The sequence below is a fragment of the Cervus elaphus genome, chromosome 5 (genome assembly GCF_910594005.1).
Source record: "Cervus elaphus chromosome 5, mCerEla1.1, whole genome shotgun sequence".
NCBI lineage: Eukaryota > Metazoa > Chordata > Mammalia > Artiodactyla > Cervidae > Cervus > Cervus elaphus.
The window spans coordinates 78,030,699-78,050,902 of NC_057819.1; the positions used below are offsets into that span (position 1 = coordinate 78,030,699).

General features: G+C 41.3%; 1 non-coding gene across 1 annotated transcript; it reads right to left on the reverse strand.

Annotated features, from left to right (window-relative positions):
- Positions 1 to 15,277: 15,277 nt before the first annotated feature.
- On the reverse strand, positions 15,278 to 15,384 carry LOC122695729. Its single transcript, XR_006341486.1, has one exon. It is a non-coding gene; the product is annotated as a U6 spliceosomal RNA (small nuclear RNA).
- Between the last annotated feature and the right edge of the window lie 4,820 nt (positions 15,385 to 20,204).

Genomic DNA, 20,204 nt, shown 5'->3' on the forward strand with positions numbered 1-20,204 from the left:
ATATTATACCTCCATTCTATAAATAAGCTTAGGGAGGGAACTGACTTGTTCTTTTTGCAATGTTAGTAAGTGGAAAAGCCAAAACCCGACCCAGTTCAGACACCAACTTACATATTACAATGTCTTCCAAGTTAGCTTAATTCACAGAAGGAAGTTAGTGAACTGTCTATTTCAAACTCAACATATCAACTGCATGCCAGCTATGTTTCTAGAAGAAACATTTGCTTTGGAGAATCTGAAAAAATAGACAGGTGATATGGAGGTTCCTTTAGGAAGGTTAGTATGTTTGGGGGGTTTAACTCACGTAGGTGACTGGCTTCCCGAAGTGTAGCATACAAATGCCTATAGGATCCAGCCTGCCAACGTAAATGAAAACAAGTGAGCCCAGGAGGGTCTGTGCTGTTAATCCGGCCCAGGGTAAAGTAGGGCTTTCACAGAGACACCAGCTTATATAAGAGATGATTATCCCCATTACTTCTCCACCTAACAGCTCAATTTGGTCTATTCTTAAACTCAGTAGGAGTGAATGGTGCTTCACAGTAGATTACTTCAAATGTAATTCCATGTTCCCACCATTAAGGCATATGATTGAAATTATTGAGACTATCTAATCAGGAACTGGTAAATATTCACCATTATAGGTTTGGCTATGTTCCATTTAGTGCCTTTTTCAGCCATCTCTCAACTGTGGTTTGCCATCATTTCTGAAGGGATATTTTATATACAGGTACATATATATATATATGTATACCCATCTAGCCACCGGGTTCCTCAGCAGCTTTAATCACACATAATCTTTGCAGGCAACATCTTAACTGCACTCAGATTTCTCCTGGGGCACAGATATGACATTACATTGATGAAATTCTCTTCCAAGATGACTCATTTGTATTTGGTAAATACAAATACTCATAAAAGAGCTCAAAAAGGCAGGGATGAGCTGTTGCCTCAAACATGGTTCAAAGCCTCAATTAAATTCCTGAAAATTATTTGGTAAATCAAATGCCACTCCATCCCTGACACTGTCAATAAACAGCTATGGACTCTCAGCATCTACAACTGTAAAACAAGCCCAACATCTTTCAGGCTTTAGAGGGTTCTAGAAGCAACATACACATTTTTACTTAAACCCATTTATGTCATTATTTGTAAATCTTCCCATTCTAAACAGGGTCACCTCCAAAGAAAGTCTGTAGAATCTTTCCAAATTACAAAACAGTAGGTACCCTCCCTTAAGGCTCTCCAGAGACGCCTTCATTCTAAAGACTTTAGTAAACTCCTTTCATGTGTCCCAGAGTTTCTGGACCACCTAAGATGGCCGTATACTCTCCATGGGATTCTTATATAAGAAGCTGCCCTTCTCCTTGGTCCCGGGCTCTATGCCACTAGGTGGTAATTGCTGGCTACATACTGGGCTCTCTTAGGAACAGAGATCCCTTATCCTGTGACCCTCTACATGAAGCTTCCGGTCATGCCCAGGGCCGTGGAAGTGGCACCTGCAAGCATGGCTTAGCCAGGGAAGCCTCCTTGCTAAGGGCTGGACCCAAATCTGGGCCCTCTGCTATACCTCTCCTAACCAGAGGGACTGGCCTCACCCCTCCACGGTCCTTGCTAGATACTATAATCTTAAAGGAGTTCACCCCTCTCTCACATCCCTTGGCAACAACCTCAGCAGCCCCTTGAGATCAGCTGAATGATCTCACATACTTCAGAAAGGCAGTGCCTTGGCCACACGTGACAGAGGGTCTCCTCCCTTAACCAGGGCATTCCTGATGGGACCATGTCTCGGAAAACTTTGCTCTATCTCAAGCAGGTATCTGAGCATTGGCTGCCTTGACCAAATATTGGCCCATCTGCACATTTTTATAGAATTTTAGGCCATTGCCAATGGCCAGTCTGTTCCCTCAAGGACTCGAGTTTCATAATTATGTGGTCATTTGACATTATCTCTTAGCGCACTGACACTCTATTTTTTGTTTTGTCTTTTTCCTCTGTTGTGTTCTATTCCAGATATTCTTTCAAGTTTACTAATCTATCCCTCTGCTCCATTTAATCTTCTCTTAAACCCACCCAGTATGTATTTCAACTCAGCCATTTTATTTTTCATCTTCCAAAAGATATTTATATGTATTAATCCAAAGATTATCATATATATAATTAAAAGCCCTTTTAATAAAACACTGTGGAGCCCAAACAAAATATGTTGAACTCCATGCACTGGGAATAAAACATCTGGGAATAAAACAGGGTTTAAAATCAGACAAAGAAGGGATTCAAATTCCGGATTCAATGCCCAATAGCTGTGTGGATCTTGATCCAGTATTTCAATTATTAAAATGTATTTTAACTTAGATTTCAACTGAAATGTTGTGGAACAGTGTCTGGTACTGCGTTGCCCAGAGTGAGAATTTTTAGAGTGATGCATGTCAATTTGATCCACAGAACATAAGCAAGAAATCAAAGCTGCAGCTCTGTTCAGCCGCTGAGCATAGCTTCCAGTCACACGTGTACGGCCACGGAGCCTGTCCGACAGGCCCACTCGGGCAGGAAGTCCAACCTGCAGCCCTGCCCAAAGGTTGAGCTTAGCCACTGGCCCAGCACAACCAGGGAACCTGAATGGTGACCCTGCAAAACCACAGAGCCCGGCCCACAGCACCCCTGGATGGCTGAAAACTGTGCCTTGCCCGAGAGCCCGGCCTGTGACCTCACCTAGCAGCGGGACACAGCCAGCAGCCTGCCTGCTCACAGTGGCCCTTCCAACAGTGAAGCCATTTTAAAACCTGATTTTAAAATGGACGAATGAACAGACCATTTTCTTTTTTTTTTTTTTTTTTTTTATGCACCACCCAGTCTGCCGCCGCCTCCTGAGACCATTTTCCAAAGAGAATATGCAAATGGCCAAAAGGTACACAACTACAATAATTACCAGGGAAACAGAAATAAAAGCTCCAGTGAGATATCACCTCCTAGCTGTTAAATCGTCTATTATCCAAAAGAAAGAGATAAATGCTGACAAGGATGTGGAGAAAAGGGAACCCTTGTACGCTGTTGGTGGGAATGTACATTGACACAGCCACTACGGAAAACAATTTGGAGGCTCCTCAAAATATTAAAAATAGAATTTACCATATGATCCCACAATGCTACTTTTGGATATATATCTGAAGGAAATGCAATCACTATCTCAGAAAGATATCAGTACTCTCATTTTCCTCACAAGATTATTGACAATACCCGAGACATGGAAACAAACTTATTGCCCATGGATGGATGAATGGATAAAGAAAATATGGTGAGTGTGTGTATACATATACATATATGGAATGTTATTCAACCACTGAAAGAAAATTCTGCCCTTGTGACAGTACAGGTGAAAGAAACCATTAAGCTGAGTAAAACAAGTCAGAGAAAGACAAATACTGTGTGATCGCATTTATATGTGAGATATAAAATTAAAAAAAAAAACAACTCATGAATACAGGCAGACCACAAAGATGGCATCCATCCGCCTCTGTCTTTTTGGAGAGTATTTCAGTAGATCTCCGGATGTGTGTTAAATCAGATGCCTGCCTCTCAGGCCAATACTCTAAGAAGAGCCTCTTCCGTAGAGACTGGGCCTTTTCCAGACAGCTGCCTCTGTGCTGGGCCTGAGGGTGGCTGAGTCCATACAAAGCCTGTAAGGATTATTTCTCAGTTTGCTATAGTCTACTTGGCTTCAGAGCTAGATGCTTTTGGGGCTCCTGTCTGAAGTGCACATCTTAAAGGCTAGATGTGGGGGTGAAAACCCTTCACTCCTTCCAGAGCAGCCAAGGATTTGGGGTTCTCTCCAATCATGGGTTACCCCACTGGGGGTCAGGCTTCTGGGGAGATTTGTGTTTCAGTCTCTCCTGTCTTCTTGGATGTGGGTTTTTCTTGTTCACCCAAAATGTAGGAGTTGCTTAGGTAGTTTATCTTCCCACCCCCCACCACAAAAGACATTTTTCCATATGTACCTGTATGAGGAGGGGGTTTAGTCTCCCTCTTTATGGCCAACTTGACTTGAAACTGTTCATTCTTAGTGTGGTGTATAATTGCCTAACTTTGGTCAAATTTCTCTTGGTCTTAGGGAAACTTTTATGGAGTGTACAGTGAGTGGATGGTTTCTATCTATACTTCTTGTTTCAGGGCACTAAGCTCTGATTCTTGGTTTATATGTTTGGCTAAAATATGGTCTTTAAAGACTGTGAATCAAATAATTTCTAAGGGGAATTCTACTTTTTTTCCAATATGACCTGCAAAATTCAGGCTATGGTTTCAGGAAGCTGCTGGTCTATGCTCTACAATCTGAGCACTGAAATTGGGACTGTTTTTGAGGATAATTTCCATTTGGACAACTTCCCCTGAAAGATTAGGATTTTCTGTGCACTTAAGTCACTGCGCTAGGAAATGAAAGAAAAACGGGCTGCTTTTTTCCTTTTCTCTTTTACATTTCTTGTTTGTTTGTGTGTTTGCTTATTTATTTGTTTGTGTGATTGCTTATTTGAGATTTTTTTTAAAGATCAGTTTCCTCCAGAAAATTAAACTGAATATGAACTTCCTATTTTATAGTATACTAAAACTTTCTGTGTACCTTCATAAAACCTCCCTCAGGCAACATGCCAGGGAAGCAATTGTTAAATTACTTCATAACAGTATCAGTGGAATACACATAATCTTCTGCTCAGTCTTGAGAGAAATACATGAAGTAGAAATTAATTTTGTCCATCTTCACGGAGCTTATAATCTATTTATCCATTCCATAAATGCAGTCAAAACTATTTTTGATAGATTACCATGTTCTAAGTTATAACTGGCTGGGGAGGTAGGCCATCCAAATGAAACTTTTATTCTACTAGAAACAAAAAATATAGTACTGCAATGCTAACAATAGCATTTTTATTTCAAAATGTTATTTAAAGGAGCATGTTTGTATCAAATAAGTGATAAGATCTTAAGGCCTATGGGAGTGCAGATGCAAGAAATGTCCGAAGAAACTAGGTGAATCAAGGAAGAATTCATTGTGCAGACAGTATTTCAGCTGGCAAGTGAGGAGTTTAATTTGCCGTCATAATTTTCTTGGCATCTGTCCCCTCCCAATCCAAATCTTTACATAAATTCCTTTCACCCTGGAAAATCACTGAACTCTATGCCTCTCTGTTTTTACCTCATCCCACATCATAAGTTCTGACCTCCAAGAACACTATTCCTAGAATAGTAATAGCTGAGCCTGAAGAGACCTTTGGAACATTCAAGAGACGAAAGACCCACTCTTCACACTGAAGCAGAAACAGGCACCCAGAGGCCGGTTTCTACTACTCCATCAGTAGTAGCAGTGTTAGTTGCTCAGTCGTGTCCAACTCTTTGCAACCCCATGGACTGTAGCTCACTAGGCTCCTCTGTCCAAGGGATTCTCCAGGCAAGAACACTGGAGTGGGTGGCCATTCCCTTCTCCAGGGGATCTTCTTGACCCAGGGATCAAACCCAGGTCTCCTACATTACAGGCAGATTCTTTACCATTTGAGCCACCAGGGAAGCCCTTGCCCCCTGCAGCAAAAAATCACGATACCTCAAGCAGAACATATCATCTACTTTAAACTACTGCTCCAGTTTAACTCACTCCCCAAGTTCACCAGATAGATTAATGGTTAACTTCCAGTGCTCAGACTGCTAATTAGTGATGCATCCTAGGTGAGAGCTTCCAGTCTGGTACTTCTGTTATTACCCACAGTTCATCATCAAAATAAGCATTACCTCTAATTTGCCTCAGAACCAATTAAATAATTTACAACAAATATTAAGAATTTTAAGGGGGCCGAAAACCATGAAACAAATCAAGAGGCTCTTCTGGGCGTGGGGACTCAGACTCGGTGACCACATAGACTGCATGCCCACAAAGTCAGCCTCCTTATCCTTGTGTTGATCTTAAAGAGGGAAAAAGAAAATGGGTAACTAGAAAAATGATTAATTCTAAGTGAAAGTCAATTTTGGCTTCAATCACTTTTTTCTGTGTTTTCCATCTAGGAAATAGATGAGTCATTCAGGCAGCACGTCTCTGGGGAGGAGGTCTGTAGTAGATGTCACAACATAGTTCCTAAGACTTGAATCTTACCCTCTAGCCAAAAACAAAACAGAAGAAAACAACAGTAACAAAAACAAAAATCCATGAACAATGATAACTGCCAGTCAGTGACCCATTTCCCAGCCTCCTTTGGTTTTATTAAGCTTTTCTGTTATAAACACTCTTCTTGACTACTTTATGTGAACTGAAGTCTGAAGTCAGAAGGCAAGGTGAAATATTACAGCAACCAGGGGAGGATAGCCTGATTTTTAGGTGAAACAGATGGGCAATCAAGGGATTTGAGAGTTCTCTCTCTCCTGATGCATTTTTTGAAGTGCAGTGAGTAAACCAAACCTTGGAGAATTAGTCGGATGCAGGTAAACAAAGCTCTTCCCTTTTACTAGCTTTTTCTACCCTTCCACCCTAGCCAGGCCTCAAAGCTGTAGATCTAGCAGAAAACCACCAACATCTTTAAGCAGCAGAAGGGCTGTCTGAAGGGCTGCCAGAGAAATGCAGCTGGGAAGGGGAGCACTTTATAGTTGGCTTATTTGATTGTGTCGGGTGTCAGACTGGGATCTATGATGCTATCGTTCAGAAAAGAAAGGAATCAACATGAAAAACAGCTTAATTTTTTTCTATCCAGGCCCCCACCAAAGAATCACTTATATTTTATTTTTAAAATAGTTCTGAGAAAAGAAAAGAAATAAATATGCTGGGTTGGCCCACATAACCATCAAAGGGCCAGATTCATAAACTCAGGGATTAATATTTCCCGAGAGTTAACACATGGTCCTCTGAGGTGATTTAAATTATTTCTGACCCCATTTGCCTTAAAAATAGAAGAATTAAGCTTCCCTTAAAGGTAGCTAACTCTCACCCTGAAAAGAATATAGTAGAGACTCTAATGCAAAAAAGAGAATAATCAAAAATGTTCCTGCCAGGTTTTGGGATATAGCCTTTTTAAGGGGCAGATTTTCCTAATTATATTTGCAGACACGAATGTATATATGACACACGGAGTATACATTGACTCATGAGAGAAGCTACCGCATCTCAAAGCTTTCTGAGATAAGGGTGTTATCAATTTAGGACTGTAAAACGTAGTTAATCCATTTATGAATAAAAGACTCTATAAAAATTCTCCTCATGTGCTCAGGAATAAACCACTGCATGTACATGTATTAATATTTAAAAACAAGAGATCCCTTCCTGAATTCCATTTTTGGAAATGAGAAGATAACAAGCATGCCCAAATGTGCATATTTTTGGATAAGAATGAAATGGCTTTCATCATAGGAGGAAATCAGGGCCTTTCATCAGTTCAGTGCAGTTCAGTCACTCAGCCATATCCAACTGTTTTCAACCGCATGGACTGCAGCACGCCAGGCTTCCCTGTCCATCAACAATTCCTGGAGCTTGCTCAAACTCATATCCATCGAGTCGGTGATGCCATCCAGCCATTTCATCCTCTGTCATCCCCTTCTCCTCCTGCCTTCAGTGTTTCCCAGCATCAGGGTCTTCTCCAATGAGTCAGCTCTTTGCATCAGGTGACCAAAGTATTGGAGTTTCACCTTCAGCATCAGTCCTTCCAAGGGACTGTCAAGGGTCTTCTTCAACACCACAGCTCAAAAGCATCAATTCTTCAGTGCTCAGCTTTCTTTATGGTCCAACTCTCACATCCATACATGACTACTGGAAAAACCATGGCTTTGACTATGCAGACCTTTGTCAGCAAAGTAATGTCTCTGCTTTTTAATATGCTGTCTAGGTTGGTCATAGCTTTTCTTCCAAGGAGCAAACATCTTTTAATTTCATGGCTGCAGTCACCATCTGCAGTGATTTTGGAGCCCAAAAAAATAAAGTCTCCCACTGTTTCCATTGTTTCCCCATCTATTTGCCATGAAGTGATGGGAGTAGACACCATGATCTTAGTTTTTTGAATATTGAGTTTTACGCCAGATTTTTCACTCTCTTTCACTTTCATCAAGAGGCTCTTTACTTCCTTTTTGCTTTCTGCCATAAGGGTGGTCTTATATGCATGTGTGAGGTTGTTGATATTTCTCCTGGAAATCTTGATTCCAACTTGCGATTCATCCAGCCTGGCATTTCCCATGATGTACTCTGTGTAGAATTTAAATAAGCAGGGTGACAATACACAGCCTTGACATACTCCTTTGCCACATTGGAACCAGTCTACTGTTCCATATCTGGTTCTAACTGTTGCTTCTTGATCTACATGATTTCTCAGGAGGCAGGTCAGGCAGTCTGGTATTTCCATCTCTTTAAGAATTTTCACAGTTTGTTGTGATCCACACAATCAAAGGCTTTGGTGTAGTCAATAAAGCAGAAGTAGATGTTCTGGAATTCTCTTGCTTTTTCTATAATCCAACAGATGCTGGCAATTTGGTCTCTGGTTCCTCTGCTTTTTCCAGCTTGAACATCTGGAAGTCCTCGGTCATGTACCTGACTTGAAGGTACCTGTACCTAACATGTACCTAACGTGAAGCCTAACTTGGAGAATTTTGAGCATTACTTTGCTAGCATGTGAGATGAGTGCAATTGTGCAGTAGTTTCAACATTCTTTGGCATTGCCATTTTGGGGATTGTAATGAAAACTGACCTTTTCCTGTCCTGTGGCCACTGCTGAGTTTTCCAAATTTGCTGGCATATTGAGTGCAGCAATCCACTCCAGTACTCTTGCCTGGAGAATCCCTTGGATGGAGTAGCCTGGTGGGCTGCAGTCCATGGGGTCGCTGGGAGTCGGACACGACTGATCGACTTCACTTTTGCTTTTCACTTTCATGCATTGGAGAAGGAAATGGTAACCCACTCCAGTGTTCCTGCCTGGAGAATCCCAGGGACGGGGGAGCCTAGTGGGCTGCCGTCTATGGGGTCGCACAGAGTCAGACATGACTGAAGCAACTTAGCGGCAGCAGCAGCATTATCTTTTAGGATTTCATCAACAGAAAATTGGATTAGAGATCTAAAAGTTATGACCAACCTAGATAGCATATTAAAAAGCAGAGACATTACTTTGCCAACAAAGGTCTGTCTGGTCAAGGCTATGGTTTTTCCAGTGGTCATGTATGGATGTGAGAGTTGGACTGTGAAGAAAGCTGAGTGCTGAAAAATTGATGCTTTTGAACTGTGGTGTTGGAGAAGACTCTTGAGAGTCCCTTGGACTGCAAGGAGATCCAACCAGTCCATGCTAAAGGAGATCAGTCCTGGGTGTTCATTGGAAGGACTGATGCTGAAGCTGAAACTCCAATACTTTGGCCACCTCATGCGAAGAGTTGACTCATTGGAAAAGCCCCTGATGCTGGGAGGGATTGGGGGCAGGAGGAGAAGGGGACGACAGAGGATGAGATAGCTGGATGGCATCACTGACTTGATGGGCATGAGTTTGAGTAAACTCCGGGAGTTTGTGATGGACAGGGAGGCCTGGCATGCTGTGATTCATGGGGTCACAAAGAGTCAGACACGACTGAGGGACTGAACTGACTGACTGACTGAAGCATGGCCCCTCCATCAGAACAAGACCCAGATTCCCCTATAGCCAGTTCCTCCCATCACAGAGCTTCACAAGCCTCTTATCCTTCTCCATCAGAGGGCATTCAGAATGAAAACCACAGTCACAGGAAACTAACTAAACTGATCACATGGACCACAGCCTCATCTAACTCAATGAAACTCTGAGCCATGCTATCTAGGACCACCCAAGACGGATGGGTCACAGTGGAGAGTTCTGATAAAACATGGTGCACTGGAGAAGGGATGGCCAGCCACTTCCGTGTTCTTGCCTTGAGAACCCCGTGAACAGTATGAAAAGGGCCTTTCATAGGGTTGCTCTTTTTAACATCCAAAGAATGGACATTGCTTCAATCCAACCAACCCTTTTAGATTTCCTCTGGCTCATGAACTCTGAAATAGACTTTTCTGATTTTCTGCTTAATGAACAGATATTCGTGTGACACATAAGAAATGTCAAAAATGTACAATTATCTTGAAAACCTAAAACTGTGAGACTGATAGTTTACTCATTCTGTTGAAACAAAGTAGGAAAACACATTGGTCTTTATACACCACTCCATTCTCCTGACTGCTGCCAGCCAGAAACTAAACACCTACCTTCTCCTAACCAAGCACTGATATTTGAAGAAGACTGCTTTCCATGTCCAAATTGAGGCTGATATCCTCAGTGAAAGTGGAGGAAGAAAGAGAAAAAGAATTTGAAGGTTGTAGGAGAGTGGCCCTTCTGTTTACCTTATATTCCCACAAACAGTTACCAGAAGCATCAAGAGAGAAATAAACACTCATGATACTGTAGGCTGAAGCCAGAGTATAAAGCTTTTTGTTTTTCTCTGGATTCATTTGTGTTATTGTTGATGTTGCTTACATGTTCTCTAGTAGTTCAGAGTATCATGAGCAGCCACTGGGGAGTAAGATCAGATCTCAACTTATTATAGCAAGAACAAACCAGCTAAATTTCTGATAGAAACTAGAAGCTGGGCTGAAAGCTGCGTACCTCAAATGTTCCTTGAGCTGTAAATCTGACAAGAGGATTTAATCACTATTCAAAGGGGCAGTGAGCAGAAAAAAAGAAAATTCACACATTATGTCTCTTGACCGAGTATCAATACAGCACCTACCCCATTCAAGAATGAGTGTTCTTAATTCTATGAGTCTTTGAAAATATTATTATATAGCATTAGGAAGGTCCAATAAGCAATGGACATGAGTGGAATATAAAATATTTGTAATAATTACAATCTCCACTGCTTACTGCCTGTTACTTGAAAAGATCTAGTAATATTTTTCACTTGGTCATGTTGCAAATGTGTCTCTCTCCCTAGATTATCAGAGTAGTAAGAAACCACTTGTCTCCCTGACTCCTTTGCCCAGTCAGTTACATTAATTTAGAGATAAATGTCTCTGCATGTGGTACTTCTAATATGTCTCACCATGGAGCATTTCAGTTTCTAATTTTATCCAAGCTTAATTAAGAAAAAAAGACTGAAATATAAATGCTTAAAATGTAAATTCATCTCTTTGATCTTTGCAAGCAGTATAGTAAAAGATAATTCTAAGTCTTTGGAGGTCATATACATCAGCCTTTTCCTTGCTTCCTCTGATTCTGCCCTACCTAGAATCTTTCTGCTGAACCTATTGAAAAATCCCATCCAGAGTCTATCCTACCAATCCCCACAAGTGTAAGATTTAAAATAATCACCCCAGAAATACACGTTCAGAATCTATCTCCTGAGCCATCACCACCATGGCCGCTCCAATCCCCTCCCACCTCCACCATTACCATAATCACCTCTACTCACCCCTCATTTTCCTTCCCAGCACCATCTCTCCCTGTCCTCCTCATCAACACCACACAATTTATCTGCTCAGTCCTCCCTATTTGGTCCCTCAGCACCTCCCATCTCCACCACTCCAGTGTCCTATTCCATACTCGATCAACACTCTTTGTCTCTGTCTTCCTCCCAGATCTGATGGGGTTTGGCAATGAGGCATGATCTCAGTGAGGGCCTTCCCTCCAGGTTTTCTTCTCTCTGCTGAGTTTCTATGGCTGCTGATACCTTTGGAAATTTGAGCTCCCTCACCCTAGAACTTGAAGAGTCCATTATAGAACAGAGCTCTTCCTGATACCTACTCATGTGCCACTTTTCTTCATCTTCCTTAATAGCTCACTTGGTAAAGAATCCACTTGCAATGTAGGAGAGCTCAGTTTGATTCCTGGGTCGGGAAGATCCCCTGGAGAAGGGAAAGTCTACCCCCTCCTGTACAGTCCATGGGGTCGCAAAGAATCAGACACGACTGAGCGACTTTCACTTTCAGTCTGTTACCAACTCAGAGAAGTAACCTCTGCTTGGAAACCTGACTGCCATCCCTTTTGTCCCTTTCCTCAAAAGGTTACCAAAGGACTTTTCCATTTCCCTCCCAGAATCCGATCTCCATGTGTTGTACTATGCTTAGTTGCTCAGTGTGTCAGACTCTTTGCAACCGCCAAGGACTGCAGCCCGCCAGGCTCCTCTGTCCATGGGGACTGTCCAGGCAAGAATACTGGAGTGGGTTACCATTTCCTTCTCCAGTGGCTCTTCCCAACACAGGGATCGAACCCAGCTCTCCTGCACTGCAGGAAAATTCTTTACCAACTGAGCCACCAGGGAAGCCCTGCAATCTTCATAACCAACTACATTTCTAAGCATTTGCCTCATTCATTTTTGTTCCCACTCTTAACAGATCTCTGTGTCTAAATCCCACACATTATACTAAAGTCTTTCAGAATTGCAGTTACACACTGTGTTCCTGTTTCTGCTTTGTGTTTCTTAGCTTCTACTGCCTTCTGTTGTTACTGTTGATCACTGAGTTGTGTCCAAATCTTTGCAACCCAATGGATGCACACCAGGCTTCCCTGTCCTCCACTATCCCCTGGAGTTTGCTCAAACTCATGTCCATTGAGTCGGTGAGGCCATCCAACCATCTCATCCTCTGTCACCCCCTTCTCCTTCCACCCTCAATCTTTCACAGCATTAAGGTCTTTCCAACTGAATCAGCTCTTCACATCAGGTGGCCAAAGTAATGAAATTTCAGCTGCAGCATCAGTCCTTCCAGTGAATATTCAGGGTTGATTTCCTTTAGGACTGACTGCTTTGATCTCCTTGCTGGTCAAGGGATTCTGAAGAGTCTTCTCCAGCACCACAGCTTGAAAGCATCAATTCTTCCTTGCTCAGCTTTCTTTATGGTCCAACTCTCACATGTATACATGACTATTGGAAAAGTCATAGCTTTGACTATATGGACCTTTGTCAGCAAAGTGATGTCTCTGCTTTTTAATACCCTGTCTAGGCTTGTCATAGCTTTCCTTCCAAGGAGCAAATGTCTTTTAATTTCATGGCTGCAGACCCCATCTGCAATGATTTTGGAGCCCCCCAAAGTAAAATCTATCACTATTTCCACTTTTTCCCCATTTATTTGCCATGAAGTGATAGAAAAGATAGGGGAGCCAGAGATCAAATTGCCAACATCCGTTGGATCATCAAAAAAGCAAGAGAGTTCCAGAAAAACATCTACTTCTGCTTTATTGACTATGCCAAAGCCTTTGACTGTGTGGATCACAACAAACAGTGGAAAATTCTTAAAGAGATGGGAATACCAGACCCCCTGACCTGCCTCTTGAGAAATCTGTATGCAGGTCAGGAAGCAACAGTTAGAACCGGACATGGAACAACAGACTGGTTCCAAATTGGGAAAGGAGTACATCAAGGTTGTATATTATCACCCTACTTACTTAACTTATATGCAGAGTACACCATGAGAAACACTGGGCTAGATGAAGCACAAGCTGGAATCAAGACTGCCAGGAGAAATATCAATAACCTCAGATATGCAGATGACACCACCCTTATGGCAGAAAGTGAACAGGAACTAAAGAGCCTCTTGATGAAAGTGAAAGAGGAAAGTGAAAAAGTTGGCTTGAAGCTGAACATTCAGAAAACTAAGATCATGGCATCTGGTCCCATCACTTCACAGCAAATAGATGGAGAAACAATGAAAACAGTGACAGACTTTATTTTCTTGGGCTCCAAAATCACTGCAGATGGTGAGTTCAGCCATAAAGTTAAAAGACGCTTGCTCCTTGGAAGAAAAACTATGACCAATCTAGACAGCATATTAAGAAGCAGAGACATTGCTTTGCCAACAAAGGTCCATCTAGTCAAGGCAATGGTTTTTCCAGTAGTCATGTATGGATGTGAGAATTGAACTATAAAGAAAGCTGAGTGCCAAAGAATTGATGCTTTTGAACTGTGGTGTTGGAGAAGACTCTTGAGAATCCCTTGGACTGCAAGGAGATCCAACCAGTCCATCCTAAAGGAAATCAGTCCTGAACATTCATTGGAAGGACTGATGCTGAAGCTGAAACTCCAATACTTTGACCACTGATGCAAAGAACTGACTCTTTGTAAAACACCCTGATGCTGAGAAAGATTGAAGGTGGGAGGAGAAGGGGATGACAGAAGATGAGATGGTTAGATGGTTGGATGGAAATGATTTTGAGTAAGCTCCGGGAGTTGGTGATGGACAGGAAAGTCTGGCATGTTGCAGTCCATGGGGTCACAGAGAGTCAGACACAACTGAGCAACTGAACTGAACTGAACTGATGGGACCCAATACTATGATCTTCATTTTTTGAATGTTGAGTTTTAAACCAGCTTTTTCACTTTTTTGTTTCACCCTCATCAATAGGTTCTTTAATTCCTCTTCACTTTCTGCCATTAGAGTGGTGTCATCTGTGTATCTGAGGTTATTGATATTTCCCCCAGCAGTCTTGATTCCAGCTTGGGGTTCATCCAGCCTGGCATTTCTCATGTTGTAGTCTGCATTTAAGTTAAATAAGCAGGGTAACAATATACAGCCTTGATGTTCTCCTTTCCCGATTTTGAACCAGTCCGCTGTTCCATGCCCGGTTCTAACTGTTGCTTCTTGACCTGTATACAGGTTTCTCAGAAGACAGGTAAGGTGGATTGATAGTCTAAAGAGAGAGTCCCATCTCTTTAATTGCCTTCTAGAGCCATTTTACTTTGAAATATAAATCTGGTTTTGAGGAATAAGAATCCCATAATTAAGCTAGAGTACTAAAAGATCTAGCTCTTTCTGTTCAGTTTTTTGTTTTGTTTTGTTTTGTTTTTTTTATTAGTTGGAGGCTAATTACTTCACAACATTTCAGTGGGTTTTGTCATACATTGATATGAATCAGCCATAGATTTACACTTATTCCCCATCCCGATCCCCCCTCCCATCTCCCTCTCCACCCGATTCCTCTGGGTCTTCCCAGTGCACCAGGCCCAAGCACTTGTCTCATGCATCCCACCTGGGCTGGTGATCTGTTTCACCATAGATAGTATACATGCTGTTCTTTTGAAACATCCCACCCTCACCTTCTCCCACAGAGTTCAAAAGTCTGTTCTGTATTTCTGTGTCTCTTTTTCTGTTTTGCATATAGGGTTATCATTACCATCTTTCTAAATTCCATATATATGTGTTAGTATGCTGTAATGTTCTTTATCTTTCTGGCTTACTTCACTCTGTATAAGGGGCTCCAGTTTCATCCATCTCATTAGGACTGGTTCAAATGAATTCTTTTTGACGGCTGAGTAAAATTCCATGGTGTATATGTACCACAGCTTCCTTAAAAATATGGAACGCTTCACGAATTTGCGTGTCATCCTTGCGCAGGGGCCATGCTAATCTTCTCTGTATCGTTCCAATTTTAGTATATGTGCTGCCGAAGCGAGCACTCTGTTCAGTTTTTATAAGGAATGGGACACCTAGGCCAGATTTGATGAGTAACAATGCAGTATACTGAGCTTTTAAATTACTTCTGGTTTGCTGGAAATTTGAATGTACCTAAATGACTTCTGTAAAGGAAGTATTGCTGAAAATCTATCCATTACCTGGAATCTGAGGCAGATTCATGTGCCCTGTGTTCCTCCTGAAGAATAAATAGCATAAATTGCATTCTTAATATGAAAGCTCCTTTCTCAAGGGAGTGTCTTAAGGCAAGCTGATTGCCAAGAAGAAAACTTGCTGAACAAGTTCATATGACAAAGGGCTAGTTCAATTCCAAAGAGTATAAGAATGAAAACTTCAGTTTGCTACCAAATCAGCAAACATTCAGTGCAAAAGGACACATGAAACTGAAGTGCAAGAAAGTGGAAGCATCTTCACAATGTTTTTTTTTTTTCCCTTGAGTGTGAATGGGTTAGTCGCTCAGTCATGCCCTACTCTTCTCGACCTCATAGCTTGGGTCCCCCAGGCTCCCCCATCCATGGAATTTTCCAGGCAAGAATAGTGGAGTGGGTTGGCATTCCCTTCTTCAGGGGATCTTCCTGTCCCAGGGATCAAACCCAGGTCTCCCGCATTGCAGGCAGACTGTGATCTAGAAACATATAAAGGTTCAATAACACAGAGTCATTAGCTTAGCAAAAGGTCAAAGCAGCACTCAAGGGCCTACCAACTACCATATAAAGAAACTCCTTGCAGCCTACTATGTGGCACATGGGACTCTGCTCAATGCTATGTGGCAGCCTGGATGGGAGGGGAGTTAGTGGGATAATGGGACACATATGTGTATGTCTGAGTCCCTTCACTGTTCACTTGGAACAGTGAAGGGACAGCATTGTTTGTGAATCAGCTATGAAGTGACGTGAAAGTAGCTCAGTCATGTCCGTCTCTTTGTGACCCCATGAACTATACAGTCCATGGAATTCTCCAGGCCAGAATGCTGGAATGGGTAGTCATTCCCTTCTCCAGGGCATTTTCCCATCCCAGGGATCGAACCCAGGTCTCCTGCATTGCAGGTGGATTCTTTACCAGCTGAGCCACAAGGAAAGCCCATAGAGCCCATATATGGGGTATAGCCCATAATCAGCTATACCTCAATACAAAATAAAAAGTTAAAAAAAAAAAAAAAAAAGCTCCTTTCTACCCGACAATAATTCATTTATCTGTTACATTCACTTTTGTGTCAAAATCAGGATGTTATAATTAGGAAAAAGCCTTCAACATCCAAAACACATTCTCAGACATGCTGCAGACAGCTTCTTTGACTTGTCAACCTCAAAAATAAAACAGTATCTATTTTACCAGCAAAATGGGCTTGAGAAAGCAGAGAACTTCAGTTCAGAGCAAGCAAGGTATTGTGAAACAGGCAAGTCCAAAGAGACAAAGGGAAGGTCAGCTTTTGTTAGGTTTAACGAAGAAACTAGGGAGGGCTGTTCTGAACAAAATTTCCTTGGAGAAGAAAAGGAGTTTACAGTTTTGGTGTTTTCTCATGGGCTGTACACAATGGTTAGAGCTTTGCTGCCGGAGCAGAGAGGATTCTTCCTTCTTTAAAGCAGGAAATAAAATTCCCACATGATTCATGTTCTCAGATGTCGAAAGAATTCTGCTCTTCCTGCTTCCTGCAATGAGGGTATGAGAGCTCCCCCTTCAGGGCTGCCTGACTCCATTTTTTCTGAGATTTTCTTTATTTTCAGAGCAAAAAATGAACTCTGACAAGCTTAGCGAGAACATGATCATTTGTTGGAAAGATGTTGGATAGCAACACAGTGAATGCAAAGGCTGGAAAACAGACACTGAGAAGTAGTTATCAGTAGCAGGACCACACTGAGACATGGGACTCTAAATTCAAGATGGGACTTTAAAATCTGTCTTGAGAGTATAAAGAATGAAAAAAGGAGAGAGAGAGGAGGAACAAGAAGCAATGATATGGGGTATGCACATATTTTGCCCATGTAGGTCTGTTGTTTCCCCTGCACTGAGTCAGCCACCACAAAGCAAAATCATCTTTTGTTTCATCCCCAGTATGTTGTGTGACCCAGGGGACTGCTTCCTTTAGATGAAGTTAATGAACTCATTAGTGTTCTATTGACCAAGCTGAGGATCTGTACTGAAGTATGATAGAAAGATGATGGCATTTGGAGAAAATCAACTGAGATTTACATTCCTGCTCCTCTAATAAACAAACAAACAAACAAAAAGTAATCCTTCTGAACCTTATCTGATATCTATAAAATGATTTTATTTTGTCCCTATTCTGTGAGATGATATATGTAAAGTGCCTTGTGTTTAATAGGTGCTCAGTAATGATCATTCTCATTTCTATCTCTGGTATAATTAGAGGAATAATATCTGGAGCACATATAAAATTCTAGTCTTCTGCATGTCTTCACACATTATATGAGAATTTACTGCATATCTACGCTATGCCAGATACCATTCAAAATACTGGGCATGTAATGGCAAACAGGACAAATAAAGCCCCTTCCTCATGAAGCTTACATGCTGGGAGAAAAGACCGTGACAAATAAGTAAACAAAAAACAAAATATAATCAGAGAAAAACAGTGGTGAGTGCTCTGAAAAACACAGTGTACAGTGGGAATTGGCTACATAAACAGAGGTGGCTTCTCTGAAGAGGTAACTCCTGAATACTAATGTGAACGCTTTTTTTAAAAGCCAGCCCTGGACAGATATAGAGAAAGACTGTCCAGGTAGAGGACACCGCAAGAATTAAGGCCCTAAAGTAGCAATGAACCTAATATTTTTGAACAACAAGAAAGTCAGTGTGAGTAAAGCTCAGAGGGAGTGGGATAGACTGTTAGGAGAGAAAATCAGAAAACCAGCTCCTGCCAGATCACAGAGGGCTTACAGGCTTTTGTGCGGAGTTTAGGTTTTATTCTTGTATAATGGAAAACTGTGGGAGGGTCTTAAGAAAGTTAGAAATATAACTGGATTTCTGATTTTTTTAAAAAATCACTTCTGACTGCTACATGGAGAATAAACTCCTGAAGACAGTCATCATCCCTCACTCTCAACACATTTTCATTCTAATCACAGCTTTTGGGCTACAGTCTAGGTTAGTCATGAATTCCTTCAAATGGATACTGAACGTAAAAGTTTGAGTCTTATCTAGTTTCCAGTACTATGAAATTATTTACCTCAGTTGCTCGGTACACTGTATGAATGAAATCTAGGATCATATTCATGTAAAAGAAAAATTACTGCATGGCAAGATGCAGTAAGAATGACTAGATTTCTCCCTGCTTGAAATAATTTAAAAATGAGGTGAAATACATGAAACAAAGATTTTCAGACATTGTATGTTAGGTAGCACAGGATAATGATTCCCAAGAGAAGAGAAATTAGTAAGAGTAGCCCTACAATTGCTCCAACTTACCAACTGCAGAGTTTCCAGAACAATGAGTCAAGAAGCTGAAAATATGAGTCCAGAGAAGTCAAGGCAGCAAGAGTTCTCAGAGCGAAGTGCCAGAGAGGACAGCTGTGCAGAGAGAGCTCGGGACGTCTGTGGTGAGTTCCCCTCCAGCCTCCAACAAAGAACGCAGTGCATGAAAGAAAAAAACAAACAAACTAGCCAAAGTCAGGGAAAGAGCAATGCAAAAGGACTAGAGGAACAGTATCCAGAGCTCATGGGGCCAAGAATAGTTTGTATTCCCACCAGACAGAGTGGACGAATCTTGTAATGGATTGGGCATTTGGATATTCAGAAGCGTATGGTCTTTGTGGAGGAAGACAAGTTGTAGACTAAAGGCTGCTCTAATACCACCTTAAAAATTTAAAAGCAAGGCTAGGAAAGGTTGTTATTTAGTTGCTCAGTTCTGCCTGACTCTTTGTGACCCCACAGACTGCAGCACACCAGTCTTCCCTGTCCTTCACTATCTCCTGGAGTTCGCTCAAACTCAGGTCCATTGAGTCAATGACACCACACAGCCATCTCATCCTCTGTTGTCCCCTTCTCCTCATACCCTCAATCTTTCTCAGCATCAGGGTTTCTCCCATGAGTTGGTTCTTTGTATCAAGTGGCCAAGGTATTGGATCAGCATCATTCCTTCCAGTGAATATTCAGGGTTGATTTCCTTTAGGATTGACTGCCTTCATCTCCAAGGGACTCTCAAGAGTCTTCTTCAGTACCACAGTAGGAAAGTAACAGTTCTGCGGTACTCAACTTTATTTATGGTCCAACTCTCACATCCATATATGACTACTGTAAAAACCATAGCTTTGACAATATTAGACCTTTGTCTGCAAAGTGATGTCTCTGCTTTTTAATATGCTGTGTCAATAATTTTAAAAAATTAAAAATGGGCAAAGATTGGAACAGACACTTCAGGCAAAAATATCGAGAAATAAGGACACAATATAATACATATATATATATATATATATATATATATATATATACACACACACATAATATAACTGTATTCCAGAATAAATACAAAAAGAGAAAATCAAAAGAAATTAGAAAGTATTTTGAATTATATAAAAATAAAAACAAAGTATCAAATTATGGAGCAGACAAAATTAAACCCAAAGTAAGTAGAAAAAAAAGAAAGAAAGATCAAACAGAAATAGTGATAATCAATAAAAACCAAGATCTTGTTATTTGAGTAGATAAATAAAAGTAAGAAACCTCTAGTAGCCCAGAGAGAGGAGACATACCTGAAAGAGAGAGAAGACGTGACTATAGATCCTAACATATATGAAAAGGGTAATAAGGAAATGATAGGAACTTTATGCCTATAGATTTGATGATT